The sequence below is a fragment of the Bradysia coprophila genome, assembly GCF_014529535.1.
Source record: "Bradysia coprophila strain Holo2 chromosome X unlocalized genomic scaffold, BU_Bcop_v1 contig_26, whole genome shotgun sequence".
Classification (NCBI taxonomy): domain Eukaryota; kingdom Metazoa; phylum Arthropoda; class Insecta; order Diptera; family Sciaridae; genus Bradysia; species Bradysia coprophila.
In genome coordinates this window covers 3,671,691-3,689,574 of record NW_023503313.1, presented here as the reverse complement: position 1 = coordinate 3,689,574, position 17,884 = coordinate 3,671,691, and positions in this window count along the sequence as shown.

Here is a 17,884-nt window from a genome sequence, read left to right as displayed (position 1 = left end):
TATATATATTTCCTTTGATTAGACGGATGACGGATTATTTATGAAAAGTATATACAGATTATATATGTAATGAAGAAAAAAAATGAAAACCAAAAAAAAAAAATAATTTTATCGAAAATTATCCCAAATAAATGTAGAATAACTTTACTGAATTTATTTAGACGAAAAAAATAAAATCGTCAATTTTATTGACGATGATGACGGAAGAGAATGGGATAAATCATCTAATTAAATAAAACAAAAAAATCAGAGAGGAAGGAAGTAAAACAATGTAAACAGAAAAAAAAAAAACAAATTTTTAGAGTTTAAAAATCTGAGTATTGTTTGTAATACAATCGCCAGAACAAAAAAAAACCAAACTAAATTCTAATCAAACGGAAAAACATTATTTTTCGTCCAAAAATGTAAATTGCAAAATAATGTCGAATGAATATTGCACTATTTCGTCTTCATACTATTTTTGTTCTTCGTTAACTAGCGCAACCATGGTTCAGAATCAGTCGTGATTCAAGCTCAATTTCGTATAATTATGCATCATCTTCGATAATGATATGAAGTGAACGAAAATCAGCAGAATATTTTTACATCGATTCGGTTTGTCATTTTTTAAAAAGAAATTTCTTTTAATTATTAATTTAATTAAAATTTTGTGTTTTTTATCTTACCAAATTTAAAAAAAAGATTTTTCTACCAGCATTATTCGCTAGGTCAATTGAAGCAATCGTTTTCTGGACGAACCAATCAACAGAATATTTTTACCATAGTAAATGTGAGGTTGAGCCCGTCAAAATATAAAATTATAAATTATGTAAATTATTTTACTCACTGAGTCCCTGGGAAACGAACTTCAATGTTCATGTGAATGAAGCAATGGCTTATTTTCCGGGAATGCAGCGAGTAAAATCATTTAGTAAAGTTCACGCAAAGGTTGGAGTTTTCTCTATTGCAATGAATCGATTGGGAAATGAAACGACTCGGAACGAGTAAATACATTGACGCACTCTCATATTATTATAGTATCCACATCTTTGTGTACAATGAAATATTATGTCAATGAAACGTACACATATAGTGTGTATCGAACAAACGAAGTACCATGAAGTACCACTTCGGAAAAGCCGTTAATTCCAAACAAGAACTATGAGATTTTTTGCTCTTAGCCGAGGCAAGGGCTCCCTCACGCTTCCTCAATGTAGAATCAACTGAGTATCGAAATTTTACTGAAAATTGATAAACTCATTGGGCGCATAAAACAAAAATTTTATTTCCAAGTTCTCAATTTCTCATAATTATCTTTACAGTCTTCTCTTCATGCGTAAAAATTCTTTCAGTAAATTGCATTTAATTTCGATAAGCTTAGCAGATCCGCAGCAAGTTGAATTCTAAGAAAAGACCCTCATCACCTATAGTTGTCGAGATGGAGCTGTAATAGTTTCAGTACACAACCTAAAATAATAATTTACAAGTAATTACTCTACTGTATTTTGCATGTTAAAGGGGTGTACGCTACCATTTTTTTTTCTACAACATAAATTTCAATTAACTTATTTATTCAAGCTACTTTATGACTCGTACCGTTCTATGACTAAAGAATATGTACAATGGTTCCATTTGAGTGATTCGTCTGTATGAAAAAAGAAAATCAATTTGTTAAGTACTATTTTGCACACGTAAAAAGTGTCACTTTCATATCTAAGATGCTCCTCTATGTTTCACCGATTTCCCTGATTTGACGTTTAAAATAACACACGAAATGAGGGGCCATCCATATATTACGTCACGCGAAAACATGAGAGAAAAGATGCTTTTTCTATGAAGTTTTTATGTTTTCTCTCATGTTTTTGCATGACATAATATATGTTTGGCTCCTGAGAGAAACCAGATAAACGGAAAATAACAGCTTAGATACGAAAGTGGCAGTTTTTACGTGTGCAAAACAGTAATTATTTTTTCCAGCAAAATTTTAATGTTTTTATAACAATTGTGAATCCAAGTGTTCCGCAGTTTATTTTCCTTATTTCTGCAACATTACTGTTCATGCAATTAATGCACTATTTCGGAGATTTTATCAAGAAAATGGATCAAAAAGGAAATAAATAATTGTGAGCGAACGAGAAAGAAATGGAAGGAATCAATAAGCAAACCAAAAAAAAAGAAAATGAATTGAGTATGCGTGTGTGACTATAATCTATATAAAAACAATAATTTTTTTACCTGGGCTTGTTGTTATATCACTGTTTCATATCGTACGATTAATAGTTGAATGTATGCACAATATACAACAAAAAAAACAAACAAACATATTTATTATTACCTAGCTACTTAATTAAAATATAAACAAATTGTTTCTTAAGAAAAGAACAAAAAAAAATGAAAAACATAAATGAACTTAACTTTATGATACGAGACATAAAACTACACCAAAACAAACAAACAAACAATGATAAGAAAAACGATTTTCTTTGTTTTCTATACTTATCGGTTTTAATTTGTTTGATTCTTGTTCGATTAAACTAATTTATTCACAGTAGAAGTCTCATTGATTCATGTGTAACTAGTCTCTTTCCCCTCTTTTTTTCCTACCATTTATTGTTAGTTTGTTAACATGAAAATTAAGCAAAAATAATAAATTTAGATTCGTGTCATCCGATGTGGGAATTGCTAATAACATCATCAACTAGAAATTAAGAAATTTGGACATCATTACGCATGTAATTGTATACAAGTCCCTTTCAATCATTTTCTCCATTAAATTTTCTTTGTATCATTTAAAAAAAAAATACAACTGTCTTACCATCATCACCACCACCACCACCACCAACGTCAATCACGTAACCAGCAGGAACGAAAGTTTAAAGTGAAAACCAAACTCTGACTATGAGTCAGGATTTTTGATTTTCATTTCTGTTAGTTACTGATGAATTTTGACTAAACGAACTGTTATTTTTGAGGCATTTGATAAATGGGAAACTTTATACTTATCCCAACATAGTTAACGAACTGTACATGGACTCGTAACAGTCTTGCAACTGATTTATACCAATTATTTTTTACCGAAACAAAAATGACCAGAAAAAAAAATCTAAAACTTTTTGGAATGGTTTTTCATTGTTTTTGAGGAAACATTTTCATTATTCTTCTTATCATCATTAAACAGTTTATACCAAAATGACTCTCAATTGATTTGATCCCAATCAATTTAAAATTAATGAAACTATACAATAAAGGAGGTATACACACATACACACTTGTTCCTATCATATTATCGGAGAGGCAGTTTAACTTTGAACTAGATGAACATTCTACAAAGCTGTTTTGAGCGAACTTACATATCCTTACACAGTATATCAACAGTGAATAGAGGATCACAAAAAATAAGGGATCCAAGTTTCGAGTGAATTAAAGTTCTGGGTTATTTTTCGTTATCCTACGACTTCAATAGTCAAATGATGACAGCATGAAAGTTTGAAAACTTATTTCAACACTGCAAAGTTAATTGAAATTGTAACTGCTATAATAAAATGAACTTGCGCTGCACTAGAATTCGTCTGAAACTTGGGTTCCGTGTGTCTTTGCGGATTTGCATCAGCTTCTAACGGTGCCTATTTTAGGGGATTAAAATTCCCAAAATTCCTTAAAATTCCCGAAAATTCACAGATTTTTCATTTGTTCGTGAATCTTAAGAATGATCATTCAAAATTGTTTGACTGGCTTACATATGGTCGAAAACAGCCAAAAAATACAGGAGTTGTTCAATATAAGGCCATGGAAGTAGATACGTCAAAAAAAATGAAACTAAAAAATCAATTCCCTTAAAATAGGCTCTGGCTTCTAAACCACTGAAGTGGTCCTAAGTGTTAACAAATCGGCAAGCAATTAAATCTATGGCTTCACGTCTTTACGGAAAACACTTACCACGACTTTCACATTTGAACCCAAGAAGGTCTTTAAGAGTAGGCCTATTGTATATATTGACCGACCCAACATTGTATAAAACCCAAAGTGTTAAAAAAAAAATCTAAAAAAATTCCGTGCCAGAAAACTCGAATTTCCGAATTTTCAACTTGGTTTATTAATTGACACAATTTCCAGTACGTTCGTAAGCGCTTGCAAAGCTTTGTGGATGTGACACAAACAAAATGATATATTTTGAAACGGAATAAGTTAACTGTCTAGACGCCTAATAATGCACTGAAGCAAATGTAGAAACAAGTTAAGAAAGTAAAAGAAAAATCAATGAAATGATGAAACTTGCATATCAAACTGGGATAATTTTTTTCTATATAAATGTGCTACAACGACAACGCTTTTGATTTATAAATTTTTAATTTTTTGTACGCATTTCTTTTTATAAATATTTTAGGATCAAGTTTAATGACGAAAAATAATAAAAGAGAATGACAAAAATGAAAAACAATACTTTTAAAATAACAAAGTAAAATGTAATAAACACAAATTTTAAAGTAACTTTTATAAGCTTTGCGTAAGTCTAGATGAATAGAAATTATAGTCATTTACAGACAAAACAAAACAAACAAACAAAAGAACGATACGTGAACTTGTTGTAATTTTATTCTTTCAATTTTATTTCTTTGCGATTTTCATTTTTAAAATTATAAAATCGAAAACCGTTTATTGTACCGGACAGTGTTGAGATCTTAGAGTAAAGTCATTTGGATTTGGACAACAATCAGTTCACTCAAATTGTTCGACCATTAATTCATCATCGTACAACGACAACGGTTGCAAGTAATCTATCAATATTTTGAGTTATATTTTTTGCTGTACGCACTAGACAAAAATGTACTCAGTTGTTGCGCCAAATGAAAAACAAAATCTTTGAAAATCTCTTCAGCTAATAGTGATGAACCCATATGACTGTCCACCTAACCACTGACTAAATTTTCTAATAAAGAACCAATCAAAGTCACAAAATAAAATCTTCCCAGCTGCACCCTGCTCGAGAGTCAAATAAAGGTACATTTGAAATGATTTTCAACGGAATTCCCTGGTCAAGACAGGAACTATAAGTTGTGGAAATCTATAAATGAGTAGAAAGATGCTGAATTTGATCTTTTAGAAATATTTTGGAAATTTGTTATCTACGACTTATACTTCCTGCGGGGAATTAATCAATGAAACATAGACTCAATGAGTTGTTAACGATAGCTTGCAATCAAACACAAAATGGCCAATAAATGTCATCATCAATTCATTTCTTACAGCTCCGAATTTATGTTGATTTTTTTTTTCAACCTAACTGATTGTGTTGAATACAAAAACGAATTGTTTACTCTAATAGGTCAATATTGCCGATGATAATGTTTTTAATGTGGAATTCTCTGAATGTAAAGAAAATTCTGCATTACAGATAAAAAGTCACAACCGACGACGTGATAAAATCAGAGAAAGTGCCCAGCAACTAAAGAAACACTAATGATGTTTCACTTTAGAATTTATCTTAGCTAACAGGCGTATAAATATAATTCGGAATTGGTTTTTATTATACAGCAATATTCTTAGGTTGCACAAAAAAAAACACAAATGACGCCAGGCACATTAAATTCTCAAAAGCAGAAGACCGAATTTACAAATAATATTTTTTTCCTTGTTTCATTTTAACTATTGAACCATTTTGGTGCAAACAAAATAATAATTTAGTTTTATCGAAATAAAAAAGAAAAAAGAAAACAACAACCGCAAACACGATTATGCATTGGAAAAGCAATTTACGAATTGCACGAAAATTTTGTACTAAGTTAAACGAAATGAAAACCGGATCCATTTTGTTAGGATCGGGTTAATGGGTTCATTTTATCGTTAAATCAACTAAACAATAAACTGAACTATAATATACGACAACAACACCCATGAACATCCCAATTTTTCAGATGGAATGAGATGTTCAAATTTTCTGTGTATTTTTAACTTTTTTGATTCATTAAGCAAATTAAATTCTTCATTTCTGTTTGTTTTACAAATTTTTTAATTGACACTAAAAACCACATTAAATAATGTACATCAATATATATAATAAACTACATTATATAAAATATATAATTATATTATATAACAAAACAAACAAGAAAAAAAAGTAAAAATTATTAAATGAAAATGAATTTAAACAAACAAATATATATATATGATGATGATGAAAAAATATAATATGTCAAGGACAAAAAAAATACTCTGATTTTACCACTGCCACATATAGTATAGTTCTTTGGGCGAATAAATGATGTTAAACAAATAATATAAAAATATGGAGAGTTTTATTCATCCACTTTTAGACGTACACTTAACTCCGAGCTTACCTCTTACAACGAAACAATTGCAAATGTCGAGAGCCAGATTTTATTTGTTATGGTGAGTATTCTAGCATGACGGGAAAACCACTTTGAAAACGGTGTAGTAATGACTACAACTTTCACAATTCTCATGAATTTCGATTATTTTCGAACATCGGTATTCAACTACTATCAATCAAATGCAAAAAATATACGAAAATCGGTTAGAATTCGATTAATTTGAAGAAGAAAAAAACACTTAGGGCCTACCAACTGTCTTGTGTTATAAAACTTCAAGATTTAGATTACGCATTAAATAGTTATTTATACAACTGATTGCACTGAGCGAAATTTCCTACATGCTGTGCGTATATCATTCGTGAAGAGATTTAAGATTTAAGATTTAAAAATATGAATTTTAATGAACTCATCTACGGTAGAGCTCAAATTAAATATCTCAAATATCTCAAATTAAAAATTGACTTCTTTGGGAATTGAACCGGGGACCTCTGGATTATGAGCCAACGATCTTTCTAATGTTGCAGTACAGTAGTGTTGGTTGACATTTCTTATTGTTGAAGCGTACTTTAAAAGCCATATACGTGTGTGGCGTATAAGTTACGCATAGAACGTTATAAAGTATCGCACATAAATTAATATATGTCGTTTTGTAACATAATTGAATTTAAGTCGACTTGATGGCAAGATAGTTATGGATTATCAAAATGTTAAACAACTTTCTGATATGATTACGAAATAAAACTACTTCACAAAAAATGAAATTATTTTGTCGAGATTTCTCTAATTTACTAAAAAAACAATTTTGTAGTTGATCTTCTTCGTGTTAAGAAATATAAATAAATATGATCCAAATTCAATGTTTAAGAGCAACGCAACATCCACTATATACGTTAAACATACGTGATGTGCGTTTAATTTCCGTCCCACCCGTAAGTTATTCACATTCCACGTACATCACTACAATACGTAGCACATGAATGTTCAAATCTGACAATCGAAATACGTAACTGCGTTGTCAACGTGTCCCACGTATAGAAAACATTGTCCATGTATCATATATGTCAATCAGAAATTTTCGTTACTGCACAACAGGCTTTCGATTTGAGCTTTCAATTCTTGAATTTCTTGCATGTTCTGATTATGGTCAGAGGGTCCCGGATCTAGTTCGAAATTGACAATATCGCTTTGCTCAATGGGAATCGAAAAGTCATTGTTTTTAATTAATGGTTCCGGCAAATCTAGTTCTTCCGGTCCAAAGTCATACCAGCCAGATTGAGACTGTTCGAGATCGCTTTCTAGTTCGTTGTTTTGCACCTCGGGTCCGAAGTCGTACCATTCAGACTCATTAAGTACAATTTCTGAATATTCAAGTTTCACTCGCTTTTTTTCTGGTTCCGAATGATCTCGGCTTGGTTCTAGCTCTTTCTTTTCATAGTTGAGAATCAGATTGCTACTCATATTATAGATCATTTTCATGACCTTGTAAACGTCAAACACGACGCCAACTGTCAGACATGTCGAAAAATATCGTATGAATTGAACGAACGATTTTCATGCAAAAACCAGTAAATTGAACGCAGTTACCGTTGAGGTTAAGGACTACTTGACGAAAAATTAAGTGGGGTTACGTTGACGAGTACCGTATAATGAAAATGATCTATTGAAATGACATAAGCAAATGACCGGAGTCTTCCGGTTTTCATTTGTTTTAAGGTTATACTACAAAACAAATGATTAAAGTCCTTGATTAATTACATTTTTCGCTCACCGAGCATATTTCATCCATTTTTTTGCACATACATCTGCTGGCATCTTTCGAAATGCAGACAGTTAACGTAACAGCAGAATTGCAGTTTATGATTTTTGAAAATTGGAGTGACATTTAGTTTTTTTTTTTGGGTTGGTATCGTTGGAATAGAGATTTTAAAGTCTGCGTTATGGATTTATTTCTGCGTTTATATGATTATGTTTGAATTTAAGGCGCACTTACGGCGTGAATATGTCTGTGATGTACACTTAACTCAATTTCGTTAGCAAGAAATTCATATGTTCGATGGTTTTTTAAGTTACAACAGTTCGACACTTTCATCAATAAATTGCATGATTGTATGAAGTGTATGTTACACCAGTTTTCTCGCTCTACACGTGCTCGTAGAAGCAGTAAGCCCGAAAGTCAGTGCAAACCGAATTAACATATCACAATGAAAAACAAGAAGTCGCATAAAAATTTCTAACATAATTGAGGTGGCTGTAACATCTAATTGTCAGGTCAATTTGTAGATGAAAAAATCAATTTGTCTGTGACTAACCTCTCAATTTTCTGTTCGATTGCAAAAACGAAAAATCAATTTGTCTATGACGTAATTATCATGCCAATTTGTAGAAGGAAAAATTAATCTATCGGAGTGCAAATAGTCACTTCGTTTTAATAAACGTTGTTTTCTGGATTGGTGTCTTCAGTATGTTTCGTTTTACGTATCATTTACACAACTTACAAAATGTGTTGCTTTGAAAATATCTCCGAAAAACCGTAAGACACTTAGGCGGCCATAACTCAGGAAGGACAGATCCAAATATTCATCTTCGAACTTCGACTACCTTTCAACAAATGGGCAAATACCGTCTGCCTTCGACTTCCACATGTTTCAAACGGCATATCAACCTCAACAGCCCCCAGTACTTCGTAATATATACTATTCTGCCTTATTAATCAATAACATCGCAAGTCAAATTATAACGAAGCAGCAGACTACTAGACAAATTACTCTTGTTATCAAACCATTTGACGATTTCAATTTCTATCAGGAGAAGGATGACGGTATCAGTTATCTTTTCTCAATTATATTTATCATAAACTGATTACTGGTCCGGTGTCCTGAGGTCGTGCATATTCGTATAGCACTTTATTTGACTGACTTGCGTCGAGTAAAAAATGAATTATTTTTCTGTTGACATTGGCTTTGTTACAGCGACATCTTCCAGTAAAATAGTGAATCGTACTCTATCGGTAGAGTTAACAAAGGATAGAGGAAAGAGAAGTGATGCCGTAATCCCTCGCCAGATAATATATTTTTCGAAATAAGAATACAGAACACCTTTATGCATTTTGAGTATTTAGGCAAGCTTTGACCAATTACTATGGTAAATCAAAGTTCCATGAAGATTATACATCAAGCTCATCTGAGGCAGTTGATTAATTCAGGACGGCCGTGTGAGTGTGGGGTACCGGTAATCGGTAGAGTAATTCAGTTATCAGTCTTTACATTTCAATCCTTTTGTTATAACTTTACATGCAAGCAAACGTCATTCGAGTAGAGTCAGTTGTTAAGAGATCATGAAACTGAAAAGCCGCACTTGATGATTCTTTATTTTTTTCTAATTTCAATTTTGATTACATTTTGTAGTTTCGTATTAATAAAGGTTAGCGTTTTATTGAGAATTCTGCTAGGTCTGTAAAACCTGTATATGAGTAAAAGTGTCTCGATCCAACGTTACTAAGGAGATGCTTTCAATTGTGGTTGTTCACAGATATTCTCAATAAGGCCTTACCTATGCACAAACATACACTAGTCCTACTCCACTTAAAAAAATCTGTTTCCGAACTTCCAGAGGAATGTCGATTTCGTTTCTCTATCTGATACTAAACACGGTGGGCTTGAATGATGGTTAATTAAAAATGTAGTGTAACTGAAATTTTATTGTCGATAAATGTTAGTCGATGTCCACTGATCATAAATCAGGGCAAGTGGTCGGAAAGTGGACGGCAAATTTATGAAATATTTTTGAAAAACCATATTGTAACGGGTAAAACGTCTCCCCTGCACAGAAGTGTCAACAAGCAGTACCATACAGTTTAAATTAAAGACTGTTCAATTACCTGTCGAATGATACCACAATTTCTATATTTGTGTTTATACGCGCGTTTATACTCATATGTTTTCATGTGAGTAGGTACTTTAGTTCATTTATTCAATGTTGATAGCTAAGATGCATAAATGTTCTGACTCTTTGTTGTTAATTTCGTATTCTAGGACCTATTCTTCAATAGAATGGCCAAATTTCTCGAACATAATTTGGTTTGTTTGATTGGTTCAATGTATTTCAATAAATTGATTACCACCACGAACACTTTTGAGCATGTAGGCAACCACATGGGACTTAGAAGGGTATTATTTTGTTTCAGGTGAATTGTCCTGGATCTCAGCTTTACGACGACACCAGATTTACTATGTGTGGTGTGCCAAAGCTGTGCTGTACAGCTCATTTTATATGCGAGAGTCGGTCTACTCAAAAGTACAGAGACCGTAAGATTTTTGAATGAACTCAAAACTTCTTTCATTGCCAATGTTAAGTTTTATTTTGGTTTCTACTTACAATTTGAGCTAGAAATCCTAATAATTATTCCATAGAGAAGAATTTGAGTTCAGTCAATCTTACGGTTATGTAACATCGCACGTATAAACACAAATATAGAAAGTGTGGTATCGTTTGACAGGTAATTGAACAGTCTTTAATTTAAACTGTATGGTACGGTCTGCTTGTTGGCACTGCTGTGCAGGGGAGACGTTTTACCCGTTACAATATGGTTTTTCAAAAATATTTCAAAAATTTGCCGTCCACTTTCCGACCACTTGCCCTGATTTATGATCAGTGGACATCGACTAACATTTATCTATGTGGCGTCACCACTATATCGACAGGCCCAACATCGAAACATCATGCGACTCCAAATATACATTTATTATACTCATCATTTAGCTAAGCACGATATACGCACAATAGCATACAGACTTTGTACCTTCATACATATTATAAACAATAGGCGCATCTGTATATAAGACCGAATATTACGAATAAATAAATCAGAATATTTTCTGCTCTCAACGAGAACACATCATTATGTTTCACTTAAATCCCCACATCTACAATAAAATTTGAGTTACAGTTACCCAATTATATTATGACTACGGTTGTGGGATTCATTCCTTTTACATTCCTTTTACATTCCTTTTACATCCTACACACTTCCCACATTCAATTGAACCAACGAATTCAATTTCATTTTTGATTTTGTCGATTGGCACCATTGACATACAAGTGGTTAGTTCTCATTATCTGCTTGTGGTGGCACCATATACTTTGCGTGTCCAAGCAGTTAAAGAAGTACTAGGTAGCGTCAATCAAAATTCTGAAAGAACAGTTTAGATCACATCTGATTTGATCGCAAAAACAGTAAGCAATTTAGAAGGTTTTTTTTGTGCATTATATGTATTTTACATGCTACATGCGTCGAAAACGGTACTTTTCATGTTTCACACACTAATTTCGACTTCCAAAGCATGCAAAAACCACTCGGGATAAAAAGATGAAATGTCTCGTTTTCGCTTGTTTATTGACCTCGGCTACGCCTCGGATCAACAAAATTCACACGAAAACTCTACTTTTCATCTTTTTATCCCAAGAAATGTAAAATACAAATGCTTTTCTGATCTTTCAAACGTGAGAAGCAAGTTCGTGTGAAATGAGAGAAATGTAAAACGCTAATGAAATACATGAAAGAATGAATGGAACGAATTGGATGAAGAAAACCAACAAAAGCGGTAAAAACGTATGTTGATTGTTGAGTTTAAATTGGACAAAATAGCAAAATTCTAATCATAAGATGTTGTGCAACAAAATGACGATCGGCTGTACCTCCACCGTTTTTGATATCCGCCTTCTTGGTACATGACATATGCAAGATTCTTTTCATAACATTTTTATTGTTCATTTGTCAACAGATTGCGAAGTGACATTTCAGTTATTTTTAAGCTTTTCGTGATATCGCAAAAACTGCAGGTTATTTCATTATCTTTGGGAACACGGGTTCTCCAATTCAAATGAGTGATAGATCGTTGGATTCATCTTTGAATTCTAGAGAAGTCACATCTTTAATTTTTTCGATTAATTTTGTTTGTTTTCGGTGCAAAGTGTTCAAAAGTGAAGGCTTGTCAGAGGGTCCCGCGAACAGTTTTTCAGCAATAACTCAAGAAATAATTATTTAAAATCATTGTTATGCTGTACTCTTGGGAAGACGTACTACAGATGGAGTGTATGCACTGGTTGGTGCAAGTATACCTCCACAAGATTTATGACCAAAAATATAGCGTTCGCCTTCTCTGCAAAATTGATGTTTCACGGGACTGACTGTGTAGTGTTCTAGCCTGCCTCACCCACTATCGTTTCACATATATAAGATCCCAGGTCTTCTGTGTGGCAAGCCTACAGAAACTGCAAGTCTTCGGAAAAAGGAAAAAAGTAGATAAAAATGACTGCACTTCCAGACGCTGTTTCAGTAGCAGAGCCCCTAGAAAGAAAGTTAAAATTTTCAACTTTACAGGAACCTTTTTCCGAAGACTTGCAGGTTTTGTAGGCTTGCAACACAGAAGTACTGGGATCTTATATATGTGGAACAATAGTGGGTGAGGCAAGCTACAACACTACACAGTCAGTCCCTTGGAACATCAATTTTTCAGAGAAGGTGGACTCTCTGAACACTATATATTTGGTGAGCAGTCTTTTTTTTTCGCTTGTCAATAAAAAGAAATAAAACGGTAAAACGTTATTAGGTCCAAAAAAATGTTTTTGTCAAAACTTTTGTGGAGGTATACTTGCACCAACCAGTGCATACACTCCACCTGTAGTACGTCTTCCCAAGACCGACATTAGTACAGCATAACAATGATTTACAATAACAATTTCTTGAGTTATTGCTGAAAAACTGTTCACGGGACCCTCTGACAAGCCTTCACTTTTGAACACTTTGCATCGAAAACAAACAAAATTAATCGAAAAAATTAAAGATGTGACTTCTCTAGAATTCAAAGATGAATCCAACGATCTATCACTCATTTGAATTGGAGAACCCGTGTTCCCAAAGATAATGAAATAACCTGCAGTTTTTGCGATATCACGAAAAGCTTAAAAATAACTGAAATGTCACTTCGCAATCTGTTGACAAATGAACAATAAAAATGTTATGAAAAGAATCTTGCATATGTCATGTACCAAGAAGGCGGATATCAAAAACGGTGGAGGTACAGCCGATCGTCATTTTGTTGCACAACATCTTATGATTAGAATTTTGCTATTTTGTCCAATTTAAACTCAACAATCAACATACGTTTTTACCGCTTTTGTTGGTTTTCTTCATCCAATTCGTTCCATTCATTCTTTCATGTATTTCTTTAGCGTTTTACATTTCTCCTATTTCACACGAACTTGCTTCTCAGGTATGAAAGACCAGAAAAGCATTTGTATTTTACATTTCTTGGGATAAAAAGATGAAAAGTAGAGTTTTCGTGTGAATTTTGTTGATCCGAGTCGTAGCCGAGGTCAATAAACACGCGAAAACGAGACATTTCATCTTTTTATACCGAGTGGTTTTTGCATGCTTTGGAAGTCGAAATTAGTGCGTGAAACATGAAAAGTATTGTTTTTGACGCATGTAGCATGTAAAATACATATAATTCACAAAAAAAACCTTCTAAATTGCTTACTGCCTTTGCGATCAAATCAGATTTGATCTAAACTGTTCTTTCAGAATTTTGATTGACGCTACCTAGTACTTCTTTAACTGCTTGGACACGCAAAGTATATGGTGCCACCACAAGCAGATAATGAGAACTAACCACTTGTATGTCAATGGTGCTAATCGACAAAATCAAAAATGAAATTGAATTCGTTGGTTCAATTGAATGTGGGAAGTGTGTAGGATGTAAAAGGAATGAATCCTACAATCCCATAGTCATAATATAATACATTACACTTTTAATTAGCCATCATTCCATCATTCCAGCCCACCGTGTAAACTATATACTAAAACATCATAATTAACAAAAGAAAGTGTTTCCGAGATTCTGAAAATAAAACCTTTCCGAAAATACAACGGGGCAAGCTTATATCAACATTTAAAATTGACGATCATTATTCCTCATGCAAAGCTTTCAATAAAATAAATATTTAAATAAAAATAATGTTGGTAATACCCACCCCTGCTCTAATTGTTGAATGTTTTCAAATGAAAACAGTTATTGTTGGGAATGTTAAAACTCTTACATCTCCGAAACAACCCACATATTTAGGGTGGGTCGAATTTCATATTTTATTTTAAAACGAAGGAGAATTATCCAGAAAATCTTTTACAGTTTAAGAGCAATCACTCCAGTATTTTTGAAGCAACTCCAGAAAGTAGATTCTTTATTAGATTATCTACTAGGCTTCAGATTCAGGCATACATCACACGCCTGTATATGTCATGATTTGTCGATTTGACCTACACTGTCCGAATAGAGACGTCGTTCTACATTGGACAATCTCCAACATGCTATTGTTAAGTAGCATTACTAACCTACCGACTCCAGTCACTAAAAATGGTTACACTTCACGCATGTCAGGAACTCTCATTACACCGAAAATGAGAAATGGGAAAACATGTATCCGCAGATCTACTCGAAATTCCATAAATCATGATCAGAATGGAAAACGTTTCAACCGCTAACGATTATCGCTTTTCAAGCGCACCGTGGGCGGCACAGACAATGGACTGGATTTTCGTTTGATATGTATTTGTCCATTGAGTTCTAGATTGTAGAGAGTGGAGGTAGATGGTGGATGGAAGCTTTTTCGAAGAAAATAAAATAAAACCATTTGGATCATCCTATTATACTTTTGTTTATGTAAACACAAATGTTCTTATATTTTAAACAATTTTTTTATTATAAAAAAGACAAAATCGTAGCTATTAAATGCGACAGAATAAACTAACTTTAAGAATTAAAAATTAACAAAAACATGGACAAAATCTGAATATACAAATATCTTTTTTTATCTGATTGATTTTCCATCATTCTAATATGTTTTTTCTTTCTTTTTCTTTTAATCTAAAGATAAAATACATTTAATAATATTTTATGTTTTTTTTTTGTTTATTTTTAGATTTTAACAATATTTTTTTTCATTTTATTTATTTAATATTTCTACACATAGATTAACTTTTATTTAATTAGTTGGTTTGTTTTTTTTTCTTTACTTTTCTCTATTTTGATTGAAATTGCTTTGCAATAAAGAAATATAAATTTCATTCAAAATACGTAATAATGTTTTTTTTTCCATTTTTTTATATTAGAAATTTTGAGCTATAAATTTACGAATTAAATGATTTTTTTTTACTTTTTTTTGTGTTTAAATATTTTTTGTTTTACTTTTGTTTGTTTGTAGCTTGTCATTTTAGTTTCATTGAAATAAAACAAAAATTTTCTGTTTTGTTCATTAATACTGAACGTAATTAAATAACAAAACCCATTATCCATTTATGTTCCGTTTTTTTAGGCCTAGTAAAATAAAAAAGTGAAAAATAAATTGTCGCAATTTTAATGCTCCTTCAATTGCTTCCTTAAAGGGGGGAGAAAGAAGTTTATTTTCATTTTTTTCTTCAATTAATATTAATAATCTTCTTTTCAATTTTTGTTTTTTGTTTAACTAATGCAATAATAATTATCAAACTGTGGTGTGTAATATGTGTATGGATGTGTTTGAAATTTGCATCAAATTTTTTTATTAAATCATGCACTTTAAGTTTATAGTGTTTAAAGATATTTCTTTTTTAAATGTAATAGTAGATGATAGACTAAAAATGTTTTGCCTTTTTTTCTTCTTCTATATTGTAGGTTAAGTTAAGGTATTAAATTTGTATTAATAGATAGATATATTTTATTCATATATTTTGTTTGTTTTTTTCTTTAAATTGTAGAGTAGAATATAATAGAGAATTATACTTATTATTTTTTGTGTTTTTTTTTTAAATTTATTTTCTTCAATAAATCCAGTCACTTTAACTTATTTATATATGAGTAAATATATAGGATCCGAGCCAAATGCGCCAAAAGTCGAAAACAAAACTACCGTCGAAAACTGATTTAATGTTGACAATAAAATTCCCCTAAAAAATCCAAATTTCGACAATAGCTTGCTTCGAATGTTTCGCTGGAATCCGATTGTGAAGTTAATTAAACGAAGACGAACGAATTATACATTCAGAATATTCAGTGGTACCATCGTGTTACACAATTTTGATTTAGGTTTTCTTCCCTCAGATTTTTCCCTATCAGTTTCTGTATCGAACAACTCACGCCTAAAATTTGAATTTTAAGTGAACGATTCGATGAAAAGTGAACCGAAAAATACATTTCGACGCTTCATTGTATGAAAATGACGCTACGTTAGAAAGACCTCTGCACTTTCCATTTTGAATTTCGACCGCACTTACGGCGTGAATTATACTACCAAATTAGGATTTTGTGCTGAAAATTAAATTATCAGTTATGCAGAAAGTTGTTTTTTTTTTTCACTGTGTAAGAAATGACTAATATGGCAAAACAAAACTTGTATTTTCGTTCTAGTAAATCCAGCAAACGACAGCAAAAATTAAATATGTGCACCTTTATCACAATATTCCTCAATTTTTTCTCGTAATTGAACGTCATCCATATCATCAGAATTACCGGAATTACCGCATGCGTTAACAACCGAATGAAATTCAAATCTAATATACTTTCTGGTATAATAAATGTATTGAAATTTGTGCAAAACTATGGAATCATTTAAATTGATAACGTAGTGGACATATTTAACTTTTGCCAACTGAGTCGAAAAAATTTCTATTTTGTGTGAGTCAATTCACGAATTTAATGTAAATGAAGGATTTTGATCATTTATTTTTCCTAATTTGGCGGATAGTTTAAATTTTCAAATTCCACACATGATTTCACATACCGAAGAAATGACTTGGTACTTGTCGAATAAATTTTTATAAATGATTAAGTGAAGAGTAAGATAAGTTAAATGAGTGTAAGTTGCCTATCACTCTCCAATGGAATATTTTTTAAAAGTTTTTACTAATCTCACTAGAGTTGATTTTAAAATCTCAGAAGATCAAATACCATTTTTGAGATTTTACCAGTTCTGTGGAGTCTGCCGTTTTTGGTTTCAGTTCTCTTTTCCATTTTTTTTTTAATCAACGCTACTTTTTATTCTTTCTTCCAACTCTTCTCCGACGTATTATACAAAGGCATTTTATTGTTCAGTCATTGTTTAATTAACTTACCAATTGTGGCAGTGTATTCGACACACCTGTTTTCATTTTTAAAGTTATATTTTTTCCTTCGCTTGTTCGCTAAAATGACTGAATCTTCGATTCTATTTTTTTTCCCTTAATATTTTCCTTTTCATTTTCTAATAATAGTATAAGTAATTAATAATAATAATACGCTTACGTGTTAGAATCGAGATGATTTTGGTCATTTTAATATTTATTTTATTATTCCCTCTGGATTTTTGTTTGTTTATTTGTATAGAAGTATATAAATGACAAAATTTTCATGAAAAAATAATAATAAAATAAACGAAGACAAAACTACTACAGAGAGTTCAACCATATGTTGCATTTAAACAACCGGCGTTTCATTTATTGTTTTCAATTATTGAATTTCTTGTTTATCTTGTGTTTTTTTAGCGCTGCAGCAAAATCGTTTTTTTTT